This window comes from Mus musculus, chromosome 11 (assembly GCF_000001635.26).
Source record: "Mus musculus strain C57BL/6J chromosome 11, GRCm38.p6 C57BL/6J".
In the NCBI taxonomy this organism is placed as follows: Eukaryota; Metazoa; Chordata; class Mammalia; order Rodentia; family Muridae; genus Mus; species Mus musculus.
The window spans coordinates 47,981,152-47,996,399 of record NC_000077.6 but is presented as its reverse complement, the minus strand read 5'-3'; the positions used below and the strand labels follow the sequence as shown (position 1 = coordinate 47,996,399).

Here is a 15,248-nt window from a genome sequence, read left to right as displayed (position 1 = left end):
CGCTAACCTTGATCACCTGTCATTGGTAGAGTTTTTCAAGTATGAAGTTTGTGGGTTTTTTTTACATCCTCTTTACACAGTGCATTCTTTGGAAGAAATCACAATGCATTGCTCATTTTTAGGGTATGGACAGTTCCTTGTTAAGGCACAACTATCTATATAAATTATTTGAATATTTTACATGTGTTAAGATCTCATCTTGTGCTCCAAGGCTCTCTAGATTTTGATAGCAATCTGTATTGCCAGTTATGGATTATTACAACACCATACTGAATAGTTTCATTATCTCAAATGTCCTCTGAGCTTCACCATTCAGTTCTCTTCCTGAGAACTACCAGTCAGTCTAACATACATAGCTTGAAAATTTTCCCCCCAGAATGTGACATAGTTGGGGTTATACAGTATGTTGTAGTTTGTAATTTTCCTCCTTTATCAGCATGTAGTTAAGATTTATGCATGCTTTTGTGTTGAAAGCTCATTGCTTTTATATATACATTTTAAAATATTATGTATATTGGTGTTATGCCTGCATTTATGTTTGTGTGAGAGTGTCAGTTCCCCTGGAACTCGAATTATAGTCAACTGTGAACTATCATGTCAGTGCTAGAAATTGAACCTGGGACCTCTGGAAGAGTAGCCAGTGCTCTTAGCCACTGAGCCATGTTGTCAGCTTATTGCTCATTGCTTTTGATAACTGGATACCATGTGTATGCTGTCTGGAATTATTGCTGCTTATCCATTCGCTTGTTGGAGTACATTTTAGTTTGTAAGTTTGGGACAATTGTGAATAAAACCATCCTAAACATTTGACTGCAGGTTTCTGTCTGAAGATAACTTCAAACGAACTGTGCAAACACCTGGGAGTTCAGGTTTTTTTTCCCAAGCACATGCCATGACTTTGCTTAGCTTTCTAAGACACTGATAAAGCTCTTTCCCCCAAAAGAAATACTCATTTTGTAGTTCCACAAGCAGTAGCACCTCTGCTTGACATCTTCACCAACATACTGACATAGTTGGCACAGTCATTGTTTTAGTTGTTTTAAAAAGTGTGCCAGGATTTAGCTAAGTTTCACTTAGTGAACATCCATAGCCAATGTAAAAATGTCATGCAACAAAATCCCAGAGATTTCTGATTGGTTACTTTTGATTGTTACAGCTTTTCTGTAGACAGCACACATTTACCACAGAATCCTGGGACTTTCTTATGTGTTTCCTCTAAGAATGTAAAATACAGAATATTATATCTATGAATTAGTTTTGGGTTGAAGGAAAGAGCTTTTAATCACAGTAACTAGGTCTGGGCTACTTACTACTTTTGGGACTGAGCAAATTATTAACTTAACTTGCTTCATTTTCTTCAGCTTTTAGAATAGAGACAAAATTGGGACACAATAGATAAGGTTATATGAATTTAATGAGTTCCTGTATGGAGAGCAGTGAATTGTACCTGGAACAGGGTGTTCACATATTTATTGTTATTGCTATTACTATATTGATACCTCTAACATTAAGTCTTCAGAGGGCTCTCATATTTTCCAGTCCCTCACATTGGAGCTACACTGGCCTTTTTCATTGAATCATGCCTCATAAAAATAGAATAAGAATATTTCACATTCATTACATTTCTCACAGTGTAATTTCTTCCTACTCTGAAGAGCATGGTTGAAATTGATATCTTCATAGCTAACCTAAGTGCTACAGCTATTGCCTACCTGTGACTTCTTGTGTAACTAATAATCTTTTACATTAACTCAGTGCTTTAGATTTGACTTAAGGCCAGATGTTTCACAGATATTATCTCATTTGCTTCTGAGAGCAGCTTCCTAAAGGAGGCAGGACATCCTTAATGGACCCATGATGTTGATAAACTGAGGTACCTTGCCTCAAATTGCATAATATGCAAGGGGCAGGCCAGGGTTTGATTCAGGTCTTTTGTATTTCCATTCAACACTCTTTCTCAGAAACCAGCTACAGAGTGTATCTTCAGATAGAAGATATAGAAACCTCCTGGGATTGTTGGGTTCAGGGCTGAAGACAAGAAAACTGACTCACTTCAGATACGGAAGCTTAAAAATGGAAGGTTTGTTTTGTGAGCACTCAGGGAGTTGGCCAGTTTGAGATCTGAACCAGGAAACTGTGCAACATTTGTATAGGATGGGAACACAAATGAGGAGGAACAGGGTGGACTGCTGCATTGGGCAATCATGTTCTGACACAAGAGGTCAAGCAAGGAAGTTAACTTTGGTGAATGGGACTTATCTGGGTCACCTGGTTTCAGGGTCCTTGTGACTCAACAGTCAGGTCCCCTCTTGGACTCTGACCTGGAATCCAGAGTGAAAAAGTGACCAAGGAATTGGGAAGCAGCACATAGCCAATTAAGTCAAGACAAGCAACATATATATGACTTGTGTGCCTCAGTTTAGATAACAGGATAAGAGTGTCTTCCTTCTTCATATCATTTACTGGTTAACAGACAAACATGAAAACCTGAAGAAGCAGGATGAGAGTTGGGTTCTGGGGCTGGAGGACATGAACTCAGTTTTGACTCTGCCAGTAAGGTGGAACTGATTCTTGAGATGGCTGATCTCAGAAATCTATCTCCTATCAGGGTATTCAACAGTTCCCATGAATTCTGATCCACATGATCAGGCCTGTAGGGACAGGGATCTTGAAGGGGCTACATATTGTGTTCCTCAGGGTTTTCAACCAATGTCTCCCTGGCTGTCTCTGTCAGGTAGTGTAAACCTTTTTGTAACATCTATACCACTGATCCTAGTGTATTAAAAATGGGAGTCATCCCACTCCTCTTACTTTATGCCTGATTCTGGGGGCTCAGCTTCTAGCTGACTCATTGATACTAGGACTTCACACTCTCCAGTTGTCCAGTGTTGATATTCAGTCAACGTATAGATGATTCTTCTCCCAGGAAAGACTTGGGACTCTGAGACAGCCAGCTTAAAAGATATGAAATTGATGTTCTGGACATCTTCAACCACAGGAGTCTAAGGGCAGAGTTACTATTTCAGTGAGAAAGAAAACAAGTGTAAATACATCAAGAGGAAAAAATGGAAATAGACACACAAATAGATTATAGCTAGACAGACAGACAGACAGATAGATTATAGATAGATAGATAGATAGATAGATAGATAGATAGATAGATAGATAGATAGATAGATCTATAAAATGGATGATTTCACTTCCAAGTCTCAGTCCCTTTCAAAGACTCTGCTTTGGCATTGCCCTCTCCTTATCCCTAGTAACTTCAGTTATTGTCTCTTAACTTTCAGGAATCCTTATGCAAAACTTGCCATTAAGCTGCCCCAGTGCTACTCTCAGCAGGAGTATTAGCTTTCCCTTGTGACTGACTGCTACCACTTAGCTACTTTGTCCATTCTGCACACCAGGGTGTACCCAGAGCATTTAAGTGCATTTCTGCCCTGATGCAAGAAGCAAATGTTCCTTCTAAGGTTCCCCGGCCTTAGCAAGAGGGAGACTCTTCAGGTCTAGGATCTCAACCCTCTTTCTTATCCAGGAGTCTGATCTTCCATCTTCTAGACAGTTTGCTGCTTGAAATCTGCTGTGACTGAGAGGCAAAATATGAGAAGGAAGGAGTTGTGGGGTGGGGGGTGGAGAGAGTGGGGTACTTACTATGAATGTCTGATACATTCTGGTCTAAAGTTGAAGTCATTTAACTTCTATGAGGCTTCCCTTTTCATATGTAAAAGAAAGAGATAAAAATTTTACTATGTGGATTTTTTTAAAATAGAGATTTGAATGAAATGAAGAGAGTCATTTTATGAAATGACATGTGGACATGCTACAGTGCAGGGCCCATAGTAGATATTAAGTAAACCTTATTTACTCCTGCCTTATGAGGCGTTTCACACTCATTCTTCTTTATAACAAGCAGCAACTCCTGTGTCTCTACTGTCTTGTAAAAGGAGCCCTCAAGACACTAAGTCAGTAAGCCAGGGCTCAAAGCCTAGGCTGATAATTTTCTCTCTTTCCTGCTTTTCTTTTAAACTTCTGATAAAAGATCTCAAAACTGGCAGGAATTCTTTTAAAATGAAGACCCTGTGTTTTGGGAATGTGGCTGAATTGGTAGGTTGTTATATAATCACAGTGTGGTAGCACATATCTACAGTCCAAGCACTTAGAAGATGGGCAAAGGAAAGTCAGAAATTCAAGCTTAGCGTGGGTTACTTGAAACCTAAAAAGTATGTGAAATATAACTAAAAACTGAGGGCCTGGGCTACAGACTATTTCCAACGTCTCTATGTGAATATCTATGAGCCTGTCACTCACTTTTAAGTCACACTTTTATGGATATTGAATAAATCATCATATTCTTCACTATAAAGTTCTATGGGCTAGTTAATGATAAGAAATCTCCCATGGTATATGTCCCATGGCAGGGGAAACACTGCTTTCAAAAGAAACCATTTTGATTTCAGGAAAGATAACTTTCCAGGGATCACTACAATCAGAGGGAAATTGCCTCATGTCCTATAGTTAGATATTATTCTTTCCTCCCTGGGTCAGCAGCCTTGTCCCAGGATGATGGAGAACACAGGGAAGTGTAGTTTGAAAATGTCATCCACGAACTCATTTGATTCTGCAATCTTTTGGCTTTTTTTCTTTCTCCAAGGATCCTCACCAGCTATTCAGCTGCTTTCCTTCATACTCAAATCCCCAACCTTTGGAATCGTGTGAAGCAATAAAAGAGAGCTCTATTGGAAAAATTGTTCCCAGTGGACACTATAGTGAACGTTCAGAACACACAATGGTTTGACAGGTGATTTTATTATCCTTCTGCTAGCAGTCCATTGAGGATGATTCTGTGAAGGAGAGTTTGGGGTAACTCTTGGCTTCTTTATCTTTTTCCACCCATTTCAAGCTTTGTCCTCTCCTCCCCCCAGCCTGGCTTCTCTCTGAGTTTTAATCTTTTCCAGACTCCACAGATTGCTCCTCTCCTTGCTGGTTTGCTTAGCCACCACCTTCTACAGAAACCTGCTGTTAATTTATGAGTAGCCTTTCAAAGATTAAAATGTATCTGAATTTTACCCTCAAAGAACTCATATTCTAGTTGCTTTAATTCTCACATTCACCAGTGTAAGAGATGAAATACACACAGGCATAGCCCAAACCCAAGGCAACAGAAATTAATAGCATAGATTGATTTTTTTTTTAAAAAATCATAGTACATTAGATGACAGGATCAACTAGGTCATGATGAACATTAAAAACAAAACAAAACCCATAATCTAAATAGAAAAATATCAGACTGAGTCATATTTAAGGATACATTGCTTTTTTATCTTTAATTTCAATTTAAATTATATGTACAGTGTGTTTGTGTGCATATGAAAGAAAGCAAGGAACAGAGTATAACAGGAAGTGTTTGATACTCTGTACTTCATTAAAAATTTTTAAACACTGGCGAATGGAAGGACCACAGGAAGACATGATTTTCAGATCTATCTAGTGCGTATGTCAGTGAAGATCTGAAATCAACTGGTGTGTGGTTGGCTGGAGAGTCTGGTTTGAGAGCCTGTGAGGGTTCTGTGGCTGCTAGTGGTTCAGGCAGGGGACATACTGCTAAAGGGAGAGACTATCTCCAGGGAAAGACCCCCAAGTAAACTTCCTCTATCTTTGTGAGTTCAGTGCTGACTGACCAATGAGGTAGCAGGGTTTCTTTCCCTGGTTCCAGCTTTTGCTTTCAGTTGATAGCCTAGGTACCTTTTCAAAGTGCTCTTGCTGTCCAGCTCCGTGGTGATGCTTGCTGTATGTGAACCCAAGAGACTGCGGACACAAGAGCACAGCTGTGCAAAGTTGTAATACTGTTTCTGAGGGCTGGGTCTTACTTTCTCATTGTATCCTTCTAGCCAGTGGGGAGCCAGGTGCTTTCTATGCAGAGGACCCTAGCAACAGGGACAGGAAGACTTTATTTTGCTTCCACCTGTCACCTTGCAGCAGGCTTCCACCACCTGCACCCAGTAAGCTGCCTCACCCTACACTTAGTTTCCTCTGACTGCAATCCCCCCCCCACACCACCCCCGTTTTCTCTTTGAGTTTATCTTGTAAGGTCTATACTGACCATCCTTGAATCAAGGGTTCCTGCTTTCCTTTTCCTGATCACAATTCCACCTTGGTTCCCATTGCCTGTCACTTTTTGTCACTTCTCTCTTCTGATTCCTCATCTCTTTAGGATTCTGTGTAAATTCCACGTCTTCCAGAAAGCTTTTCTTAAACTCAGGAGGCATCCTCTCCCTTCTCACCCCTCTCCTTTTCACTCCCTTTTTTGCTGAGCATAAATGGTGTTCTAGCAGGTGTCAGAAGAGCAGAGGGTTGGCAGGAGGAAAACAAACTGGGGTCTGACCAAATCGAATGCACAGGACAGGGTCACACCGTTTGTCTTCTCTGAGTTGAATTTGCTCATTATGGTGAAGATGAGATGGTCTCTAAAAAAAAGCACATGCTGCCCAGTAAATGCTCATTTCGCTAATTTTGATTCTTTATAGGTCTTATTTTCTGTTCCTTCTTTGGCTTCCTTAATTTAATCATGTTTCTTGTTAGCACTAAACTATTACCCATCTTTTGAAATTGCCTTCTAATTTTTAAATTCTTCCACAGTTGGTTGGTTTTGTTTTGTGTCTCTTCTCTACTCTTATGAGGAAAGAACCTGATTTTATGGCTGAAGGAAAGAGGCCCAGGAGAGCCTGACTGAAGGGTTTGAAGAGGCCAGAAGATGCCGGACTGGCTTTCATCTATAGAGACTTTTGGGTTCCTGGGAGGTTCTTCTCAGAGTTGGGGGTCTCTCTAATTATGTGCCAGTTGATTGGAGGGTGTCAGGCCCATCTTGCAAGCCAACTCCCTTCTGTTTGGAAGGAGGTGCCCCTTGGAGTCTGTTGGCTAACGGGAAAAGTGCTTACTCTGGGAGGAAGGCGGGGCAAGCCGGAACAAGCTGTCCCTGGGAACCCGCAGACTCCTTCACTCCTTTTCAGAACCCCATTCTCTTTCAGAGAGACAGGAAGGGGTTCCAAGGGACTTGAATACGGCCCCTTCATAGGAGACCTTGGTGGAGACTCTTAGCTGCTCCGGAGCCGATCCTCCGGAACGGGGCGCCCCTCCCCTCCCCCACACCCCTTGGGCTTTACTCTGGCTCTCTGCAAAGGGAGGGGACAGCCAGGGAGCCCTGTGCATCACCCATCTCTGAGCTGCAGACGAGGAGCCCCGCGCCCTCGGGAACCTCAGCAGCTTGCCCTCGGCTGCGCGGGGGTGAGGGTTGTCCCCGCCGCCCCCACCCGAGGCTCGCCCTCGCTCCCTCTCTCTAGCCCCGCCAGCCGGAGCGCGCACACCGGGGCTCCCGCACGTGGGCGCGCGGGAGGCGGCGGCCGCTGCTGCCCGAACCTGAGCCCGAGCCCGGCAGATCGCCCTCCATGCTGCGGGAGCCGCGGCCGCCTCACGCTCAGCCTCTCGCCCCAGCCGAGCACTGTGAGCAGGCGAAGCAGCGGAGGGGACCCGGCCGGTGACGCGAGCGGCGCAGCGGGCTAGAGCGAGCCAGGCTCCGAGCGAAGGGCGCCTGCTTGCGGGGAGCAGGCAGTCTGGCTGGGTCGCTCGCCCTCAGCTCCTGACAACGCTGAGAGATTCGGGCAGTGCGATGTCCCTGTGCTGCTTCTAGGCGGTGGCCAGGGACGCCTCCTGCAGCTGCTCTGCCGGCACCGGCAGCCCCCAATTCCCTTTCATCCCCAAGTCCTCGGATCGCTCCCGGAGGACGCGCCTGGGCACATTGGGAGAAGCGGGCGCCAAGTCCGAAGTCTGTTCCCAGCACCACCAACTTCCCCGGGAGCCCCTCGGCCCGCTGCAGCCTGCGCCAGCCCCGGGAGCGATGCGCCCCCAGCCGGGCGGCGCGCCCTCTGCCAACTCGCCACCCATGGGATCCACTGCCCTCGGCCGCCCCGCTCAGAGCGCGTAGCTCAAGCAGCGCGGCCCAGGAGAGGAGTGAGAGACACTCAAGGGTTTCGCTGACCCTGCGTGCACTAGACTGCTGAGAACCCCTACAAGAGAAGCATCTACATTTGAGGGTGAGTAGCCCGCTGGTGGTGATGTCCTTTCCCCCCAAATAGCAGTTTTGCAGGGATGCGGGGCAGAAGCTAGAAAGTTGGATCTCTTGCACCTATCCTGGGATTGGCGGCGAACAAAACATTGGTTCCTTATCCTGATTGCCTTCTTTACTAAAACCACGGAGGAGCACTCTTCTCAAGGAGAAACAGGGCTTTTGAGAACAGGTCACCCACTGTTCCCCACTAACGGGCCATTGGGGCTTTTCAGCCTGCCCGCGCGTTCAGTAAACACCCTGCATAAGCGCTTGGAGATCATCTGCTGCTGGGGCGCTCTGGGAGATGATGGGCATCCCCCAGTCTCTATGAAGACGCCAAGTGCACTTCGATAAAGAGAAATTACTGCTGGAATATTAAGAGAGAATGTGGGGAAAAGAGACTGGAGGTACAAAGGAAAGGGAGAAGATGAGGAAGGAGGCTTAGACCTATCAGAAGAGGTGGCTGGAGGAAGAGACATGAGTGCAATGTATTTCTTGCTGAGTCGAGCAACCAGGGTACTTATAACATGATGAAGGTTTGCAGCAGGCTGCTACAGGGCGGGCCGACCTAGTCCAACAACAGGTGGCTTAAGCATGCTTCTTGTAGTTGGGTTCCTGGAGGGGAACCACTCGCTCTCCCAAGGGGCCTTGGCTGGCTCTACCACTTGCATGATAGCATCTGAACGTGGGCAAGAAAATGGGATTTCTGAGTTCCAGCCCAATTTGGGCTGTGGGAGGCATCCAAATGCCTCCTGGAGGAAAACAGCGGCTCCTTTGTGTATATGCCTGAGGTTTCAACATACTAGCAACTGAGGGGCCTTTCAGCTGGACTACGTGGACTTGTGTGGTCCTTGGACCTGAGCCCCGGCTTTCTCCCTTGGTCCCTGGTGATGGGTATTCTCCTTCCCTAGGCTGGGCTGCCAGCCAAATCTTAGTTTTGCTGCTCTTTACTCCACTGATAGGAAGGGAGCATTTCAAGAGTACCAGGAGCTTTGCTGGAGTTCATTCTTTACCTGCCTCTCTCAAACTTTTATTCTGAAAAGTAGACACGGGCAGGTGTGGATGTATGCGTGGTGTGTACAAGTGAGTGTGTGGACGGATCATGTTGGGTAGAAGAAATTAGAGGAAATCAAGGGAGGGGGAGGGAGGGAAGGAGGGAGAGGGAGAGAGAGAGAGACAGAGAGAGAGAGAGACAGAGAGAGACAGAGAGAGACACACACATAGAGAGAATGAGAGACTATACATGTGAGCATCTCTGCATCCCTGCTGCCTAGACTTGGGCTAGGGTATGTTTGCACTTGCACTTTTCTCCTTAACCCACCATCCTTCTGGTTTTCCCAGTGTAAAGAAAGTGCTGTTAGTACCCCACAGCAGCATCTGCTGAAGGTATGCAACAGCTTAATCTCAGTTTGCCCTCATATAGTGTAGAGTTGACCACCTGGGATACCCTTACAGCCGGGAAGATAAACTCTAAAAAGGCCAACTGTTAGAGTGAAAGGTGAGGGTGGAAGTCAGAGAGGAGGAGGATGGCAGGGTGCATATACGCCTATGTGTCTGGAGGGGGCATCATTCAGAGCCTGCATCCCTACCAGGCTCTCTGGTTTTATTTGACTTGTGTTCTGAGGATGTTAGCTGGCTGGCTGGCTTTGAAACTGATGGAGATTTGAGAAGGAAAACTCACCTTAATACACATTTAATGGCCTCTGCCACCGGGTTTTAATGAGACATTTGAACCCTAGAATAAAGTGGGAGGCATTCCAAAATACAAAAGAGCCCTCAAACATTAGCACAGGGGCCCATAATTCCCCTCCTGAAGAGAGTCTTGGCTTTAGGGCTCTTTGCCCTTGCTGCCTCTGTAACTACATCTGAATTTCAGCAGCTAGTTGAAGTTTAGTTTCCCAACAGGTGAAAGCCCTCCACACTCTAGGTCTCTGGCAGGGGATTGCTCATACGGATTAAATAATGAGGTCTCAGGCTTGACTTTTAGCATATGCTTGCTGATTAGCATGGGACCCATGTCTTCTCAGGGACACAGGGGCTTCCATGTTTGACCTGGAGCCTGGCCCTGTCTGGGGTGTCAAAAGGATGAAAGGGCAGTGAGGTATTGTGTGTGATAAGGAGACACAGGTATAGTCAGAAGGAAAACCAGAGAGATCTAGATAGAAAGATAGTGATAATGAGAGAGCCAGGAGAGCAGATATAAGTGCAAGAGAAGCGGGGCAGATATAGAGACAGAGATTGAGAGAACACAGGCAATCCCATAGGATGGCAGGACCAATTATTAGAAATAAAGACAAGGAAGGGGGAAGGAAATGCAACGCAAGAATGGAAGATAAGAAGGTAAAGGAGAAAAGAATAGAATGGGAACATGCAGTGTGGAACATCCAGGTGAGAGAATGGAGGAGACATAGGGAGTGGCCACTCGTGTTTTTTGTATCCCATTTATATTAACCACACTACCATTTTAAGGAAGGTAGCATAACCCAGATCCTTTAGTAACCAGCCTTGGTTAGTACATTTCCCTGGGGAATATATGGATAATTTTGAAATAATATATTGTGTTAGAACATAGCTGCAGAAAGAACATCCAAGTTATGAGGAAACTAGATTCTTGGTAAATGCACAGAAAATGCAAGTGCCTTTGTCTTTACTGAGTCCCTCTTCCCAGAAGAAAGAAAACGCACGGGACAGGAGAATGGAAGTGCTAGAATCTTATCTGACAGCCTATCTCCATCACTGATGATCGGCCCTTTACTCAGAGAGAGTGGAGCCTCTGCAAGTGATGGGAACCACTCCTGTGGGTCCGTGCTCAAGTGGAGACTGGGATGTTCAAATTTAGTGAGTCACCTAGTTGATTCTGAAAAGGGTCATCACTGGACTATCCTTTGAAAAAACTGTGGCATAGACCTCTAACACTTCTCTCTAATTTGCTCCTGGGAGATGCAATTAAGACATCTTTCTTGTATCATACCCTCCCTCAGAAAAGCTAATTTCTTGGGAATATCTCTGGCTATAAGGACAAACCCAAGGAAGCACTCAGCCAGGGTTACCTTTCCATGAACCTCATTAATCACAGGAACTCCGGAGGACAGCAGAGCAGCTCCTCTGATTGACCTTGCCGGGGTGTTTGCAACTAAGGGATACTGGATATTCAGCAGAGTCTGACTCATTCTGGCCATTCTTTATATGCAAAAACAACAACGACAACAACAAAAACAAAAGAAAACAAACAAAACAAAACAAAAACAAAAACAAAAACTCTCAAAACCACCACCACCACCATCACCACCAAAAACAACACCATGGACACTGTTATTACCATTTGCATTTCATGGTGGAGGACTCTGGGACATTATGTAACTTTTCCCAGAGAAACATATCTTTATCTGTAGTTCAGCTAGAAGGCAGAATGGCTGACGTTTGAGGCCAGGTTTCTTTGACTTAAGCCAAGTACTCCTAGATGAAAAGTCCATGAAAAAACTGAGGTAGGATATGCCCAGAAAACCCATAGCCATCTATTGCCAAATGGAGACTTGAACCCAAGTTTTTAGAGTTTCCAGTCTCTCTAGCTTGCCAGTAATGACTATGTGTAGCGCTGAGCACCAAGGTCATATATGCCTCTTAGTCAAAATATAAGTAAGTTCCTGGACCCTCCTAGAGGCTCACTGAATTAAAACATTAGGGCAGAGAGCCCAGAAATCTGTATTTTTAGTCCATGCCCCAAGCCTACATCTGCACAGTACCATTTGCCCCAGTTATTTGAAGCTCTTGGATTCACACAATGTGGAGCCCTTCCAGACAGCTTCAGGAGAACCTCAAGCCCTCCTGCCTTCAGAAAATTTAAATACACAAAACAGTGGACTCTATGTAGCTGGTGGACTGATCAACCACATAAGGAAACAGACTGACTCACTTAAAAATATCAGTGACAGCTCTTTGAGAAGTGCCCCAAACATGTGGGTCTTTGTTACATTTGTGTTTGTCTCCGTTTACCTGCTTGGAAAGCTTATATCAGTGTTGGCATTTATATTCATATTTTATCCAAAATGATATCAAGAGCAGGTCTGAGGTAGCACCGGGTTAGAAGTATCAGTTTGTGTAATGATGCTTTGAGAGAGAAGCATCCATCAACAGCTTTCCCGTTCCCTCTGAGCAGATCGCAGCCTCACTCTGCAGGTAAAAGGAGCTGTCATCCACACTCTGTCTCTCTCTGGCCCACTTAAATTGCTTTCTCGGTGACCTCAACATCTTTTCTGTTCCATTGAAATATGGCCAAAGGTGCCAGACATCTTGTCCGACAAACTATTTTGTCATCTCTCCCTTTTCAGGTCCAAATTTATCTTTTGAATCTGTTGCTTTTAACCCTGACCTCTTATTCAAGGGTGGTAATTGAGCCTTGGGTGGCTGTGATAAGTGACCATGTGGTTCATGTCTTTTGGATAACTGTAGTCATTTGTGAATAGAATGCAAAGCAGAGAATCATTTATATTTACAATGTCTGCATCCTTAATATGCTGGCATTCATTTTCCTGTTTCAAAGATGAAAATGCTGAGAGACATTCACGGCCATGGCTGATACTGAGAGACATGCATGGCTTTGGCTGATACTCAAGTGTGGACAACTTGGGACAAAGCCCATCTTCAGCTTACTTGATAGTACTATGTTGGCTTGTTTATTTAATTTCAACAAAACTTCATTTTGTCTGGAAGTTGAGACAATTTCAGGCTGCCGAGCTTTACCCTCCTACATGGCCAAGGCACCCAGCGAAGGTCTGATCTTCCCTCTAGCTAGAACTGTCAGGATCCAGGTGGACATCAGTCACTTGGCAGGCTCTAGTTAACCCAGGATAAAAGTGCCAGCAAAGACCGTAAGCAACTTGTCTGAGTTATGTACATCCTAAAACTCTGAGCTTACATCCTTCTGTCTAAACTCACCTACCTTCTGTGGCTCTGATACAAATGATTGCATCTTCCTTAATTTTTAAGGCTAAGTGCTGATTTGCATTTTCATAAAACCTATAGTGTGGACTGGCCAATAGAACAGCGGCGATCGTTTGAGATGTTTGGATTCTAGTTAAGTGGTTAAATTGTCTCCAGATAGTTGCTTTGAGTTCCCAAGAGTTTTCAGGGATTAGTCCCCTACTGTTATTTCTTGGCTGAAATATTAAAGCAAGAATACTCCTTATTTGGGAAGCTCTCCTACAATTCCTCCCAGGATTGTGTTAAATGTCTACAAAATAGTATGCATTGAAATGGTAGTATATTTTATTTCTTTGTATCTGATGCTGACTCTCTATATAAAATTTACTTACCTACTTATTGGAAGTTGTTCTGGCAGCTTCAGAGCCATGTCTGGCATGCAGAAGGTGTTAAAAAATATTTGAATGGCTAAGTGAATTTGAGCTAATTCTATGTGGCCTAGAAAAAGAAGTGTCTCTTGTCCTTTACCACTAAAAGAAGAACAATATGAACAATGGGAATCCACATGCAATGTATTCCAGGAGACAATCTTATTTACCTAGAAGAATCAGAGGTAGGTAGGAATGGGTGAGGGGTGGGAACAATAACATCAGTAGCTGGTGATTAACTACTGTGGTAGCTTTGGGCAAGTTCCATTTTGATGTTGCTTAAGATGTAATTAGAAGGGACATTCTGATTTATAAGTTAATGTGATTTTATCTGTACTTTTAATTAGTTTCTCAGAAAGACACTTTTGTTTCTGAGCTAGAAAGTTTTTGAAATTAATAGAATTCTGGAATGATAGTGAAGTTTAGAGATGAACTGGTCTTAACAGCAAGATGGAGAAAGGAAAAAAAAAATCCCTGAGGTTCGGGGAAGAAAAGGGGCTTGCCTGAGGCTGCTCAGCAAGGTAGCCTCAGACTTAGTGTGAGAGTTGGTGTTTCCTGGCTGCTATCCCAGGAAAACTGAAAAGGACTAACACATCTATGGCCAGCTGCTTACTTGCACTGACTATGCATGTGAAAGCTGCAGCCCATACAGCCTGCTCCCTGCAAAATTCTGAGATACTATTCTCTGGAAAAAGGATTAAGCAAAGCAGCTCCAAAAGGCTTTCCCACTGTAGACTTCAAATGTTGAAGAGGCTCATGGGAGACCTTTTTGGCAGATGATATGTTAGTGAGACCTTATATGGTTGTTTGGAGTCATAATGTACAAGAAAAGAACAGGGACAGGGACCTTCCCATTATGGCATGTGTGTGATGCTTGAACAGTGGATTTGTGGCTATTCTTGGTCAAGCTCCTGGCATGTGTGTGATGCTTGAACAGTGGATTTGTGGCTATTCTTGGTCAAGCTCCTGGTATCTGGTCTTAGATGAGAAGCAGGTACTTGGAACCTTTCTCTCTACCTGTAGGATGCTGTGGAGTATGACTAAGTGAATATGCTTCAATGCATCCTCAGACACAGAAGTGTGTGCAGTGTGTTGGGACATTTGTTAACACACAGATCTTTATCACAATATTATGGAGACAGTAAGACATAGATCATTGATGTGATATATTGTGAATGATCCCCTGAAAACATTATAATTAGTGCTGACAAGGCAGAGGAAATATCTCAACCCAAAACTTCCTCTGCATCCCAAAAGGTTCTCTACCTAACTCACAGAAAGTTAAGTGGACTGGAATTATTCAAGGGGAAGAGGCACATGAAGAAATTCTCCTTGCCTTCCCACCCTAATCAATCTTAAGTTTCAGTGCTCTTTTTGATTTTATACATAAGGGTTAACTGCAAGGGGTTGTCACCTTTCTGCATCCCCACCAACAGAAAAAAAAATTCTTTACTCCCCTGCATAGATAGTTTACTAACATCCTTCCATTCACTAAAGGCTAATTCTTCTGGATTTAATTTAGCATTCTCTCTCGTCTTATGTGGAAATGTAAAGTTTCCTAAGTGGAATATTACAACCATCTGGACCTAGCATTTTACCCCACTTCTTTGCAGAGGCCTTTTAGCGGGCACTGAAGATAAATTTTACCTGCTCTGTCAGCACCAGCTGCTGCAGCTTCCACTGTTGGTGATTCTGCCACTTCTTGAGTACTTTGTCTGCCAACATGGTTCTGAGCTCTTTGTGTCTATTTTTCTTTTCATTCCACATGCCAAGCAACATAATTTTGTAAGTATGTGTAT

The 15,248-nt window shown here is 44.1% G+C and overlaps 1 protein-coding gene across 2 annotated transcripts in view; it reads left to right on the top strand.

Moving 5' to 3' along the window:
- The first annotated feature begins 6,948 nt into the window (after window positions 1–6,948).
- Sgcd (sarcoglycan, delta (dystrophin-associated glycoprotein)) overlaps window positions 6,949–15,248 on the top strand; it is a 1,018,375-nt gene continuing 1,010,075 nt past the window's right edge. For both annotated transcript variants that reach the window (XM_006533307.4, XM_006533306.4), the window contains exon 1: window positions 6,949–8,087. The gene's annotated coding sequence lies outside the window, so the exon portion shown is untranslated. The remainder of the gene's footprint in view (window positions 8,088–15,248) is intronic.